Here is a 15,730-nt window from a genome sequence, read left to right as displayed (position 1 = left end):
ACAATGGTGTAGCACGCAAATCAGTGGTGTAGACAACATGTGCTAAATAAGGAGTGTGGATAACTATGTTGTCATCATGACTACTCAGTGAATGATGCATACTCCTATGTTGTAGACACCATGTGCATAATTAGAGTTACGTAACTCAATGAGAGTTCACAAACTCCTAAGTGTCTCACCTAAAATAATAATAAAATAATGCAAAATAATTAAATAATGCATTAACCTAAGTAAACTTAAGTAAGTGTAATAAGTAAATACTTATTTACACCAACAATTTCAAACCTCCAATCATGGATTTGTACTTCTTCTCAATTGTAGGTATCTCATCTTTTCTAGATAACTTGCGACCTGTTATCATAGGTGTACAAATAGACTTACAACTTTCCAAGCCAAATATCTTCAATAAGTCTTTCAAATAATTAGTCTATGATAAGAAAATTTCATCAATATTCTACACAATCTATAAATCTAAGAAATATTTCATCTCACCAATCATACACATCTCAAATTCATTCTTCATTTCATCAGAAAATTTGTCACTTGCTGTGCCATTTCCTCAAAATATTATGTCATCCACAAATATCACAGTAATCAACAAGCCATTTTCAATTTCTTTGATATTTAAATTAATATCTAAAATACATTTAGCAAATCCCAACTTTTCCAAATATTTTTCTAGCCTTGCATACCAAGTTCTAGGTGCTTGCTTTAGTCCATAAAATGCTTTCTTTAATTTGCACACCATGTCTCCTTCTGCTATCAAAAGAAATCCTTCAAGCTGATCCATGTAAACTTCTTCAAGTTCTCTACTCAAAAATGTTGAATTCACATCCATATAGTATACTTTGAGCTTCTTACTTACTACATAAGCCAAGAACATCCTTACTACTTTAATTCTGGCAATAGGGGAAAATGTCTCTTCATAGTCTATACCTTGTTGTTGTGAATATCCTTTACATACCAATCTTGCTTTATTTCTCACAACATCACCTTGTTCATTCATCTTGTTTTTGAAAACCCATTTAGTACCTATAACATTCTTATCTTTAGGTCTAGTGACCAATTACTATTTCTCATTCTTCACAATGTGATCTAGTTCTTCCTTCAATGCTTGAATCCAATGATCATCCTTGCATGTTTCATCTGCACTCTTTGGCTCAACTTCAAAAATCAAACACAATTCTTCATGTACTTTTTTTCTTGTCATAACTCCTTTTTCTTTGCTTCCAATAATTTGATTAGTAGGGTGTTTCTTTGTCAAATTATTATTAGGTGTAGGTTTCTCTAGGTTCATATTCTAGTTCTTCTATCTGTTCCATAACTTGAATATCATTCTACAAATAAATGTTAGTCTCAAATAAATTTTCAACATTTTCTATGATAGGCTTAGGATTATCTTCATCATCATCATAACTATAATCCAACATTCTCTCTTTAACTCCAAACTTCTCATTCACTTTCACTTTTGCACACTCAATAATTGTCTTAGTTCTCTTATTAGAACATCTATAAGCTTTTATTTTCAATGAATAACCAAGGAACATACCTTCATCAAACTTATGAATGTCATCATCTCTCTTGCTATAACATTTACTTCCAAAAATTCTGATATGTTTCATTGATGGTGCATGTCCAAATCATAGTTCATAATGTGTCTTGTTCATACCTTTCTTGATCTGTACTCTATTTATTTAATATATTTTTGTATTGGTTGATTCTCTCCAAAATGTCTTTTATACATCATTCTCAAACATCATGGCTCTCACTACTTCTGTCATAGACCTATTTCTTCTCTCAATAATTCTATTTTTCTTAGGAGTCTTAGGTGCTAATAGCTATCTCTTAATGCCATTCACTTCAAAAAAGGTGTTAAACTCATTCAAGGTAAATTCTCAAACTCTATCTGATCTTAAACATTTAATCTTCAATCCAGACTCATTCTCAACTCTATTCTTAAACAACTTAAACTTCTCAAATTATTTATATTTTTCTTTAAGGAACACTAATCACATCATCCTATTAAAGTTATCAACAAAACTCATGAAATACTTTTGATTATAGAATCCTCTTGTCCTAGTAGGGCCACTCAGATCCATTTGAACAATCTCAAATTTTCTTGTTTTGTAAACTTCTTGCTAGGAAAAGAGCTTTTCTTCTACTTAGCCATAACACATCCTTTGAACACAACATTAGTAGGCTTCACATTTTTTGGAAAATATCTAACAAAAAATATACTACTAGCCTTCACAATATTATCAAAGTTTATGTGACAAAACCTTATACGCCACAACCAATTGTTATAAAATTTTGCAACCAAACATGTCATCTTTGTAGGGTTCAGCTGAAAAATATTACCTTTGAATTTTGCACCAGTGCCAATCAACTTGCAATCTTTGTCCTTAATAATGCATGTCTTCTTGGTGAATTGGAACTAATATCCCTTATCAACCAACTACCAAACACTCAATAATTTATGCTTTAATCCATAAAAAAGTAAACATCATCTGTATTAGTCTTCCCATCAAGAGTAATATATTCTTTTCCTTTATGTGACAAGCCACATTGTTACCAACTTTGACAATACCCCTATCATGACTATTGAACTTAATAAATCTATTCATGTCACTAGTCATATGATGTGAACAACTCCAATCAACTTTCTTTTCAACCTATGAGACTAGGGCTTTCTCTTCTCTAACTTCTATTTTAGGATTTTCTTCTTTTATAGCTACAAATCCTTACTCATAATAACTTTCACTTTGAACTCTCTCATCATATTCATCATCTTCATTTTCATACAAACAATCTCCAGGTCTTCTAGACTTAAAATTCTTTTTAAATTTTTTCTCTCATTTAGGAAACTTAGAAGCATAATGACCAAATTCATTACAAGTCCAACATTTAAACATTCTCTTACCATCTAGTTCTCTCCTTACAAGCTAGGCAAATCCTTCTTTAATCCTTATGTCTTCCTCAGATCTAGATTTGTTGCGACTAGTATAATCTCCACTAGTGCTTGCACCTCTAGGAAAATCTCCAGCCTACTTCAAGATCACCTTTTCTACTTATAATCTTCCAAGAAAAGTCTCTCTAGTAAACTTCTTAGTGCAAGCTATCACTTGCTCAATCATCTGTGCTATCTACTTGAATGATGGTGTCAAGGTTTTCAAGATCTTCCATATAATCTCATCTTCATCTTTAGATCCATTACAAGACTTAATTCTTGTAAATTTTTTTGATATTCTACCAATATAACTTCTTATAGATTCATCTTCCATCATTTAATAATCTTGAAACAAACATATCCAATTTTGTAATCTGATTCTTTTAGCATGCTTACCACCTTCAAAAGTAGATTCCAAAGTTGTCCAAATTTTATGAGATGTTTCTAAGGATTTTACCTAATTGTATTCATTTATAAGAAGAGCTAACAATAATGCTTCTCTGGCAAGTATATTACACATAAGTAGATCTCTTTCAACTTCACTACACTCTTCAAGTTTTCATTCTTCCATATATACTTCTCATTCTTTGTCATCAACCAATATCCTAAACCCATGCATAATAGACATTTCTTCATCTTCTCTTTCTAGTTGTTATAGTTAACTCCGTCAAACTTAGGATGTTATTTTATGAAATGACCCTCCATTGATCTCCTTAAGATATTAAGCTTTTCCTTCAAGGACCTAATGCTCTAACAACAATTGTTAGAAAGTAAAGTCTACCAAGGTAAATAGGGGAGGAAGGTGAATCAATTATTTGATCAATATAAATTTTATCAACCTTATTAAACCTTAAACATGTGAACAATATAATCAACAACCATAAAAGGTACGCATAAACAATAATACCAAATGATGAAGGATGCTCCCCTGAATACCAATAACACATAACAAAAACAAAGAAATAACATCAATTTCAAGAACAAAATATGGGCTCCTTATTATTTCCATAAATTCAGAATTAGAGAATTTAGAATTACAATATGCTAACCCACATGGGCACCTTCATTACATTAATCTATAAGATAAGCTGCGAACTATCACCCAGAGTGTTCCTAGACAATGTTTGGGCCTTTCTTAAATAGGCTATTCCATGCCACTTGAGAGGGTTGTTGATAGTCAAACTTTAGACCTAGGGCCTTAATACCTAACATTCATCCCTCAAGTTCTTGCACCTCATCTAGGGCCTCTAAGGCCTTCAAAACTGATCCTAAAGTTTTTATACCAAAATTACACACAAAAAATCTATAATAACTTCACAAAATACATATAATATGGCCATGAATCTCCACTGGAAAATTGATATAACTAAAATGAAACTTCACCTCTGAAATTAGAACATTTTGAGCTTATATGAATGACTTATTAAGTAGCAAGCCTCCATAGACAACAACTCTTCATTAAGACAACCCTTATGAAATAATTGAATGGAAATATTTTTGGGAGATGCAAGATTTCTTTTATACCCAAGATGCTCCTGCATCACCATATATGTTAACTAGGAAGACCCTTGATCATAGGGAAAACCCTAGTGGGGATGGTACCCACAAAATAATGTACTAGTTTAAAAGTTCCTTGTAAGAGGATGAACTCTGTTAGGAGCCAATAAAATGCATTTAGTACATATCAATCCCTGTTATGAGACTTTTAATTCTTATTAGGAGATTCCAACCCTATTAGGAGTTGTAAAAGGTAGATGGACCCTCAATCCAAATAGCTTTAAGGGAAAGACCGCAAAATTTACTATCCAACTAGTCTTTGTATTATCCCTTTTATAATAATAGAAACAAAATTGATCATTGTAACTCAAACTCTTTCTCTTTCCTCTTACTATGCCAATACCACACCAAATACCTTCTCAGATCTCAATACCTGATCTTCAAATTCACATCATACTAATCCCTTTGAACACTTACATGAATTTACCAACTTTGCATATCACTTGCACAAATACATAACTTCCTCTCACATTCCACACTTCATCACAAGGAAAATAACCTTCCTTTATACCATGTCCTCAAAATAATTCTATAGGTAGGCCTTGAGGCTTTCCTAATTAATTATAATAGGGCCTCATTAAAATATTACAATTTATCACATCTTTTCATAATTACAAAACATTGTCACCTCATAGTAAATATAACTTCTCAACATGTGAACTTAGACCTCACCCATTCACTGATGTCATTATCAGGTTTTCTACTATCACTTTCTAGCTTTTCTCATCATTATAATATCCCTATTAAGAGATGCAATCAAAACACTAGAAACCACTTCTTAGGTACTCTGTATGGACACTATCTTTTGTAGATCACAAATAACTTTCTCATGCCTTCAACTTTCTATATGCACACTTGTCCACTTCATCAAGACACAATGCAGAATATATCCTCAACTACACTTGACCTCATCATAAATTTATAGTCTATATGACCTTGTTCTCTATCTTCTACTCTGCCAGTCTTTATAGAAAGAATACTATGTTGGCATCAATTACAAACACAGTCATGAATGCAACATATCAATCTCCTCAACTATTCCATAAATGCTTATGATACTCCCCAAAAGGAATACTATCAGCATTCATGCTAACAAGCTCTTATGTCTCACAAAGACCCCCACTTTTGAATATTGAAAGTCTGTCAAATTGAGGACTCACTCTTTGCATCAAATCTTGTTGCATAGTATTCTTATTTCTAGATGCATATTTGCATACATTTTAGCTGATCTTGTTCTTTGTTTTCATAGTATAGATCTCATTGTCATTGTATTGAAAATCTCAAAAAATATAGAGTAATCTTACATGCATATTAGTTAGATCTCTTTGCTTCTTGTTCTTAGCTTAAATCTAGATTCTCATATAGCTTAGCTCATCTATTTGCATAAAAACCACAAAAACATCTCATCTTGTATTTACATCAATTTTATACTTTCAAATCCTTCATTCTTGCTAGGTACATAATCATTGAAGCTCTTGATTATGATAAAATGTACTCAAACCCTTACTAGATAGAAGGAAATAGGTTGATTTGCTCATATCCTTTTAGGATGAACAACCTCATGTTCATTATTAGCTCCAACATGTAATGACTATGTTGAAGTGTGTGTCATACCACTTTTGAAACATACAATTATTACTCCTATATACACTCATTGTTGTCATTAGTGCAAAATGATTAGTTAGTGAAAACAAAAGATGTTGGTTAGAGAATACTACTATCGAGCCATAGCATAGTAACTAAGTCAAGTTAGAACAAAATACATGTATGTGATAGTTATAACAAAATATGAACCAATGAAAAATAAAAAAGGCTAATAATATGATAAGGATGATTCTAGATTGTTGATGATGATTCAAGACATATTCTAGAAGGACGAAACCCTAATTAGGCTATGGATCAAAGAGGAAAAAAAAATCTATTTAAGGACCTAAAAGGAACAATTAGAAGTTGTTGTTGTTGTTTTTGAGTTTGTTGATGAAGTTATGTTGAGAAGGGATATATTCTAGGCATGAGAAGGAGAATCTACTATTGAACAAAGCACCAAGCAGAAAAGTCCAAGGGTTTGATACATTAATCACCGGAGGTGATAAGATATTAAGCATAAAAGAGATATGGATAGTAAAGTATATTGCATCTAATCATATCAAAGTTTGCTACTATTTTCTCACCATTATAATATATAAATCTTGTAACAAGGTAGACTTAGTAGTCCTACTCTAAATCTCTTAACCAAGTACACACATTATATTTGTGTTGTAAAATCCTTGAGAAAGGTAGATCCTTATAGATATTTTTATATTACTCTTAGGAGAGTAAGTCACCAAAAGTGACAAACATTTGTAGGCCTAACAAAGAAACCTCTTACTATGGTAGTGAAGGATTTGTAGGTGTCATCCCCACCATATTTTTCCCTCTAACCAAGGGTATTTATGTGACCAAAATTTCCATGTTATATGTGTTATGATGTTGTGGTTTAAGATTAGATGCTTATGATGAAATATATTAGATAAGCTTGCTTTTATTTCAAGTATTGAATGGGCATATTTACTAAGTTGATAATGGTAAAATATTTAGAATAAATGAGAGGGGGGGGTGGGGGGGTGGTGGTGATGGGTGTGAATCAATTAACCTCAACTTCAAATGTACCAATTCAACTTTACCTAAATTCAAACAACTTATTCAAATACATAAAACCACCCAGTCCATATAGAAGCTCATCAACAACTTAATATATTCATTCATCACTTAACTCTTTGTTCAGTATATATTGAATAATAGTAAATAAACAACAATAAATAATATACATCACAAATATAAGATTCAAACATATATGTCACTAGGATTTAATGTGGAAACCCAATTTTGAAAAAACAACCAAGTAACATGTTACTACATTTGACTCTACTACCCTTGTTAAAAGTTACAAAACACACTATTAAATATGAAAATTTTAAAGAATTTAATCACCATGTTAGGAGTGGCCTAGTTAGAGGAATTTGGATCATTTCATTAGAATGTCACCTTGATTAAAGGATTTACAAAATTACTATTAGGTCAACCTTTATTAAAGGATTTTGACTACCACGATGGTTAGAAAGTAACAACTAGATTTGATCTATTTAGATACATCTCACTTTACAAATTTAGATCTCCATTCGACTCATTTGCCAGTTTATTGACTAGACTTCATTATCATCTCCTTCTCTAATCTACTTGGAAACCCTTTAAGAAATCACACTTCACTAATCTTCTCCCTTTTCCTCTACTACTATGTTTTTCACAAATTCTCAAAATTTCCAATCAAGAACAAACCAACCTAGAAAACATCTCTTATGCCTCCTTAAATAGGTAGCTTTGATATTTTCTACTTAAACATTACCTTAGATCTTAGGGTTAGGAAAAATTCAATGAATGCATCCATCTTTTTATCCTTGTACTCCTTTATTGATAATTCTAGAAACTTCTCCTTAATTCCTTGCCTTTGATTGCATAAAAAAATTAATTCACACATTTAATATGTCAACTCATCAATCCTTATCATCCATGCATTTTGACTAACCTAAATATTCAACTATGTCAGCCTCAAACTTGATTATTTCACAAACTATAACTTTGCTGACACTCGACTATCATTATGTTCTTCAACTTTGTCATTACTGAGTTGCACTGTCATCGCTAAGTTGCTCGGTCATCACTAAGTATCTTGGTCACAACTATTTTGACTCACTTAGCTAATGCTCGGTATTCACTACACTCAGTCACTACTACATCTTCTTCTTCATTTTTCTAGGCCATAACTAGCACTCAGCTAATACTATTTACTTAGCCAATTCTTAAGTTCCTTAATCTTATGTTTCTATTGGTAAAACTATCACTTGGTCAAGCTTAGTGTTTTAATCAATTTCTTGTCTTCTCTTCTGCACATCAACTTAGTTTTTTTCTTCACTTCATATAATGATTAAACAACACATTATCTTGTCAAAGACTAACTAATCAAGTGTCCATTGTAATTCCAACATACTTTCTCCTCTTCACTTAACAACTTCACTTGTTCCTCTAGTTATCTCTTTTTTCATATCCTCTTCATCAATCAATTGATGTGGCACTCTATACTATTAGTAAATGTATCTTTAGTAGGTTTGACATCAATGACAACATAGCAATTGTTCCAATTTTAGTTTCCAACAATCTCCCTCTTTGGCATTGATGGCAACGCTTCTAATTACTAAGCAAATGCAAAAGACATTCTCAAGATTCGACAATAATAGCTCCCTTTGTGATTTTTTATAAATCTTCATTAATATCCTTAGTTTCATTCCAATTCTCATCTTGTAATTCAACTTCTCCTTCTTTATATGTATCTTGTATGTTAACTAAACCTATTTTCCTATAGGATGGGAACTTGATAACATATTTTCGCTCTTTGACAACAATGTTGAAGACATCATCCAATCACATACACAACATCCTCTCTATGTTACTACCTGTCTAATATTTCAAAATCACTTTCTTTTTCATCTTTTACTTGACTCCTTACAGTCTCATCTTCTCATGCTTTAGTTGATATTTTCTCAATCTTTAGAAAGATCCTAAAGTGTGACCTTCTACAGCAATGTGTAAGATATTCTAATCATAACATTTGATGCAATGCAACAACTCTTCTCATCTTTCTTTATATAGGGGAATGACCCCTAACTTACCTCTTAGATACTCATAAGAATACTTAGGTAATGTCTTAGTGAATATATCAACCATATGATGCTTTGTTTTCACATACTCTATTCATACTTCTTTTTCTTGTACTAACTCTCTCAAGTAATGATACTTGATAGCAATGTGTTTAGTCTTTTTTTGCATTACATGATTATTTGATATGTTTATAGTACTTGTGTTATCACAATATATCACAACACATTCAATAATCTCTTCCTTCATAACTTTCAACAATTGACATATCCACACAATGTTTGAATAACTGACTATTGCAACAACATACTTAGGCTCTGCTATGGATTTAGAAATGCAATTTTTCTTCTTTCTTGTCCATAAAATCAATCAACTACCTAGGAAGAAATTGCATCCACTTGTACTTTTTCTATCATCTATATTTCCTTCCTAATCAACATTTGTGTAAACTTTTAGTTCAAACTTGTCACTGTTTTTGTACCACAATCCATAGTCTTTTGTTCCTTTCAAATATCTCACTATCCTTTTCATAGTCATCATTTGATTTTCTCTAAGATTAGCAAAAAATATAGCAACAATACTTATTGCTAATGTAATGTTAGGTATGCTATGTACAACATATTATAGTTTTCCAATCATTGACCTGTACAACATTTGATTCACTTTAGTAGAATCCTTACTTTTTGAAAGCTTGTTACTAGTAACCATTGGTGTTCCAATTGGTCTTGAATTTACCATTTCAAAATTCTTAAATATCTCCTTGATATACTTTAATTATGTAATGCAAATACTTTTCTTCGTTTGATAAACATGTAAACCAACAAAGAACTTGATCTCTCCAAACATTGATATCTTATATTCTTTCTTTATCTCATTAGAAAATGATTCATTGAACAAATCATGTCATCCAAATATGATATCATCAACAAAAAATCTGGCCAGAAATATCTTTTTCTCAAACTCACTTTTTAGGTACAGATTGCTATTGTGATTAGTTATTGCAAAACCAATTTCACCAAATAAGTATGTAACCTTTTATACCAAGCTCTAGGGGCTTGCTTCAAACCATATAATACTTTGTGTAGTTTGCATACCATATTCCTCTTACTAGGATTAAAAAATTCTTCAAGTTGGTCAATGTAAACTCCTTCTTCTAAGATTCCATTCAGAAATATAGTTTTGACATCCATTTGATATACCTTGAATACCTACTTGGGTCCAATCACATTATTGTTCTTTCATTTAGGTATCAATAGTCATGTCTTATTCTTCTTTATTTGACCAATTTCCTCATTCATTTTGCTAATCCAATCTTCATTTTTCCAAAGCATCTTTAACTGATTTAGGTTCAACTTCACATAGTAAAATGTATTATTCTTCAACTTATTTTTTGTCATGACTCCTAAATAATTTCTTCCAATGATTTGGTCATGTGTGTGGTTCCTCCTTATATAATTTTCTAAGACAGGTTCAAATCTTCTTTCTTCTTCATGTATTTCACTTGTTTCTTCTTTCTCATCTCCTTTATCTATCTTTGGATACAATTTGACATTTTTTTTTGGTGTTCAATTTATTCTTTGTGATGTTTGGACTCTTTTGTCTATGACTAAGCTCCTACAACCTAATTCTTGGCAACCTTTCGATGCTTGACAAAGTTTTTTATAAACCTTAGCAGTGTCTAACTATTGATGCTTGACAACATCTTTCTCTGGTTCAAGTAAAGTACTTGGTTCTCATTCATAGATGTAGACAAAGTTTCTATAATCTTCAGGTTCTTTCTTGCATTCCTCTTCATTCTTTTATGAAAATTCATCAACTCTAACATTTGCACTTTCCACTATTTTGTTAGTGTTAGAATTCAAATAGTTATATGTCTTTCTTTTAGTAGAATATCCTAGAAATATGCCTTCATCACTTTTTTGCATTAAGTTTTCCTTTCCTTGTATCTTTTTCAACTCTATCCAAAATACCACTTAAACACTTGAAATGCATCATATTTTTCTTTAAGAAACATCACAATCATCATTTTAGAGAAATTATCAACAAATAGAATGAAATATTTGTCACCATAATAACTTTGCACTCTAATAGGACCACATAAATCAGTATGAACTAACTCCAAAATATCATCAGAATAATAAGTCTTCCTCTTGAAACTAGACTTTGTCATTTTTTCCATTTGATATTGTTTGCACATCACTTTATCAAGTTTTCTCAATCTTGGTAATCCCCTTACTCTTTTCATCTTACTAATTCTTTCCAAATTATCAAAGTTCACATGAAATAGCCTCTTATTCTATAACCAAACATCCTCAAATTGTGCAAATAGACAAGTATCTTCAGATAGGTCTAGAACAAGTTACCTCTTGTTTTATCACCACTTTCAATTAGTTAACCAATAGAATCATAGATATGTTTCTCCTTATTTTCAAATTCAACTTGGTATCCTAAACTATTCAACTATCCCACACTCAATAAATTATATTTCAAATGATCAACCCAATATGCATTGTCATATCTAATCTTATCATTCAGTATAATTAATCCTTTACTTTTCACATAACATGGTGCATCATTTCCAAAATTAACATTACTTCCATTATAATGTTCTATATTTTCAAACTTACTTGTATCATCAATCATATGATGTGAACAAACACTATCAATTATCCATTTGTCAATCTTATTCACATGTGAGATCAATGAAGTTTTCTCATCTTCACTAGAATTATCTTTCATTGCAACATAAACAAATTATCCATCATTTTCATCAAAATCACTATTAAAATCATCTTCTTCAACAATGCAACATGATTTCTCACCTTTACCTTTGTAGTCTTTGTTACCTCATTTGTCTCTGTCATCTCTTCTTCCTTGGTATTTTTTGTCCTTCCTTTCTTCCTTCTCATCTCTGTTGGGACATAATTTCAACAATATGACCAACTTTGTTACATGCAAAATAGATAATAGGGATTTTACCTTTGTATTTTCCTTTTCATCTTGGTAGCCTTCTTGCTAGTAATGCTTCAAGATCATCAAGCTCATCATCTGATTCACTATCACTATCCACATGTTTTCCCTTCTTCTTTCTCTTAAATCAATCAAGGGTTAGTTGAGACTTGCAATCACATTCAACACTAGATGGAGTATAGTTATCAAAATTTGACAATTTAAATGTGGTGAGTCTACCAATTAGACTCTCCAAGACCAGATCATTATCAAGTGTATATCTTAGTTCTTGAATTGTAGAAACTCTAATTGTATATATGGGAAGTAAATTCCTTAATACCTTTTTTATCACAGTCTCATCATATGTGATACCTCCAACTCCATCAATAACATTCACAACCTCCTTGATTTGGCCACAATACTATGCAATAGTTTCACCTTCTTTCATTCTCATATCATCATATTTTCCTCTCAAACTTTTAGCTTTAGCTCTCAACACATTTTGTCTCCTCCATAGATTTGTGCCAACTTTTCCCACATTTTATTTGTATTAGTACACTCCTCCACATATTAAAATTTAGAATAACTTAGGGAAGATTCTAGATCTATCATCATTTGATTATGCTCCTATTTCTTCTTCATTTGTTCAATAGTCATGGGTCTAGGAACTTTGATGTATTCACTTTTTAGGTAGTACAATGCATAATGTCCAACTAAAAAAAGATCAAATTTCATTATTGTTTCCATGCTGGGAAGTTTTCTTTTTTCAACTTGGGTACTTCTCTCTTGTGCATTTTTATCTTTAGCTTAAGCCCTTCAAACTTTCCTTACAAGCAAAAAATGCTCTGATACCAATTGTTAAAATATTTAGAATAACTAAGAAGGAGGGTGAATAAGTTATCCTCAGGTTTAGATGTACCAATTAAACTTTTTCTAACTTCAAACAACTTATTCAAAGACATAAAACCACTCAATCCATATACAAACTCATCATCAACTTAATAAATTCATTCATCACTTTACTCTTTATTGAGTAAATGCCAACTAATAATAAATAATATACATCACAAATATAAAAATCACACATACATGACACCAAAATTTAATGTGGAAACCCATTTTAAGAAAAACCACCAAGTAATATGCTACCACTTTCCACTCTTTTGAAGTGAGCTCAGTTAAGAGCCAACCCTGTTAAAGGTTACAACACACACTATTAGGTGTGACCTTGTTAAAGGATTTAATCAACCTATTAGGAGTGGCCTAGTTAGAGGAATTTGGATCATTCCATTATAATGCCACCTTGATTAAAGGATTTACAAAATGATTGTTAGATCAACCTTGATTAAAGCATTTTTACCACCACAATGGTTAGAAAGTAACAATTAGGTTTGATTTGTTCATATACAACTCACTTTGCAAATTTAGATCTCCATTTGGCTCATTTTCTGGTTCATTGACTAGACTTCATTATCATCTCCTTCTCTAATCTACTTGGCAATCCTTTAAGCAATCACACTTCACTAATCTTCTCACTTTTCCTCTACTACTTTGGTCTTCACAGGTTCTCCTCAAAATTGCCAATCAACAATGAACCAACCTAGAAAAAAAATCTCATACCTCTTAAATAGGTAGCTTTGATATTTTACCACATAAACATCACCATATATCTTAGTGTTAGGTCAAATTCAATGAATCTATCCATCTTTTTTTCCTTCTACTCCTTTCTTGATACTTCTATAAACTTCTCCTTACATCCTCACCTTTAATAGCACAACAAACACAATTCATGCATTTAATACACCAACTCATCAATCCTTATCATTGATGTATTTTGACTAATCCAAAATTTCAACTATGTTGGCCTCAAACTAAATTCTTTCACAAACTCTAATTTTGGTGACACTTAGTCATCATTGTGTTCTTTTGCTTAGTCATAACTGAGTAGCTCTGTCACTACTATTCTCTCTCACTCAACTTACACTAGCTCACTTGGTCTTCAATATGATTAATTGCAACAAAATTTTCTTCTTTATTTTTCTCAACCATAATTAGTACTCAACTAATACCATTTACTTGTCCAACTCTTAAGTTCCTTAATCTTCTATTTCAACTTCTTCTTTGACCTAGTGAAATTATCACTCGATCAAGCTTAGTATTTTACTCAATTGCTTATCTTCTCTTCTATACAAAATTTTAACTATTTTATTCCCTTCATATAATGATTAAATAAAATATTATCTTTCAAAGACTAACTAATCAAGTACCCATTGTAATTCCAACATAATTGCTCCTCTTCACTCAACAACTTCACTAGTTCATCCAATTATCTCTCTTTTCAAATCCTTTTCAACAATCAATTGATATGGAACTCTATACTATTAGTAAATGCCTCTCTAGTAGGTTTGACATAAATGAAAACATAAAAATCAATCTAATTCTAGTTTCCAACAGATAAATCATGAGGGAAATTCATATTTGAAAGGGTATAAAAGTTTTTAAGGATATTGATTCACCCACCTCTTAGCATCTTGCCTTTCCTAAATATTCCAACAATTGTTATTAGATCTAAATATCTTGTTAAGGGGTTTTACCACCTTAGAGAATATATCCAAGACATGGAAAGTTATAGGCTTGATAAGACTATTGAAAATTAGAAGTTGGAACTAAAGATGGCCCTAAGTCAGGTCAATGAGATGAAAGAAAAACTAAAGAAGTCACTAAATAGAAGGAAGGAAATTGCACTTCAAATGAATGAAACAAAATATCAAGAGTAAATGATTGAGGAAATATCAAATGAATATATGTTTGATGAATCAAAATTTGTAATATCAACTCTAATGGAGAAGAATCAAAACCTAACTAAGTAGATGAAATCATTGAAGAGAGAGAAAGAAGTGCAATCTGTAAGGACGTATGAAGTCTTGGAATAGAAGAGACAAGTAGAGGATGAGAAAACAATTATTTAAGATGATAAGATATAGATAACTCCAAGACTAGATGCAAAGGGTGAAGAAACCATGAGATTGGCTCATAATTAGTATTTGGTAAGTCAACTACTCCATGCAAATCATGAGATTGATAGAAAGATGGAAGAAATTGTTGAGTTGAGCTTTGAGAATAAAAAGCTAAAGATTGAACTAAATACTAAGAAGGACACAAATGAAAGGTTGAAAAGATTAGAAGAAAGCATGAGGAAATTGGATGAATAATTAAGAGAATAGAGGAAACTGAGAGAAACTACTGGACTAGGCTATATCGAGTCATCTGCAACCAAGAAAGGAAAGTCATATAAGTAAGATGAATAAAAGAATTTCTATAAAAATCTAAAGCTAAAGAATTCTATATCCTAAAACTATGGAAAACCTAGATATACAACCAATTTATATAGAAGTAAAGTGGGTAAGAACAATGTTACTCCTGAATTTGATGGTTATGTTTACAATTGCAATAAGTATGCTCATCAAATATGTGAATATAGATCCAAGTTTAATTAGTATCCCACAAGAAATATGATTTTAAAGGCTATTTTTGTACATGTAATAAGTTTAGACACAAGTCAAAAAATTGTTAAACATAGAAAATTAA

This window comes from Cupressus sempervirens, chromosome 10, assembly GCF_028749045.1.
Source record: "Cupressus sempervirens isolate cs-2001-9-10 chromosome 10, ASM2874904v1, whole genome shotgun sequence".
Taxonomy (NCBI): Eukaryota; Viridiplantae; Streptophyta; class Pinopsida; order Cupressales; family Cupressaceae; genus Cupressus; species Cupressus sempervirens.
The sequence above is the reverse complement of the archived record's forward strand: the minus strand, read 5'-3'. Positions refer to the sequence as shown.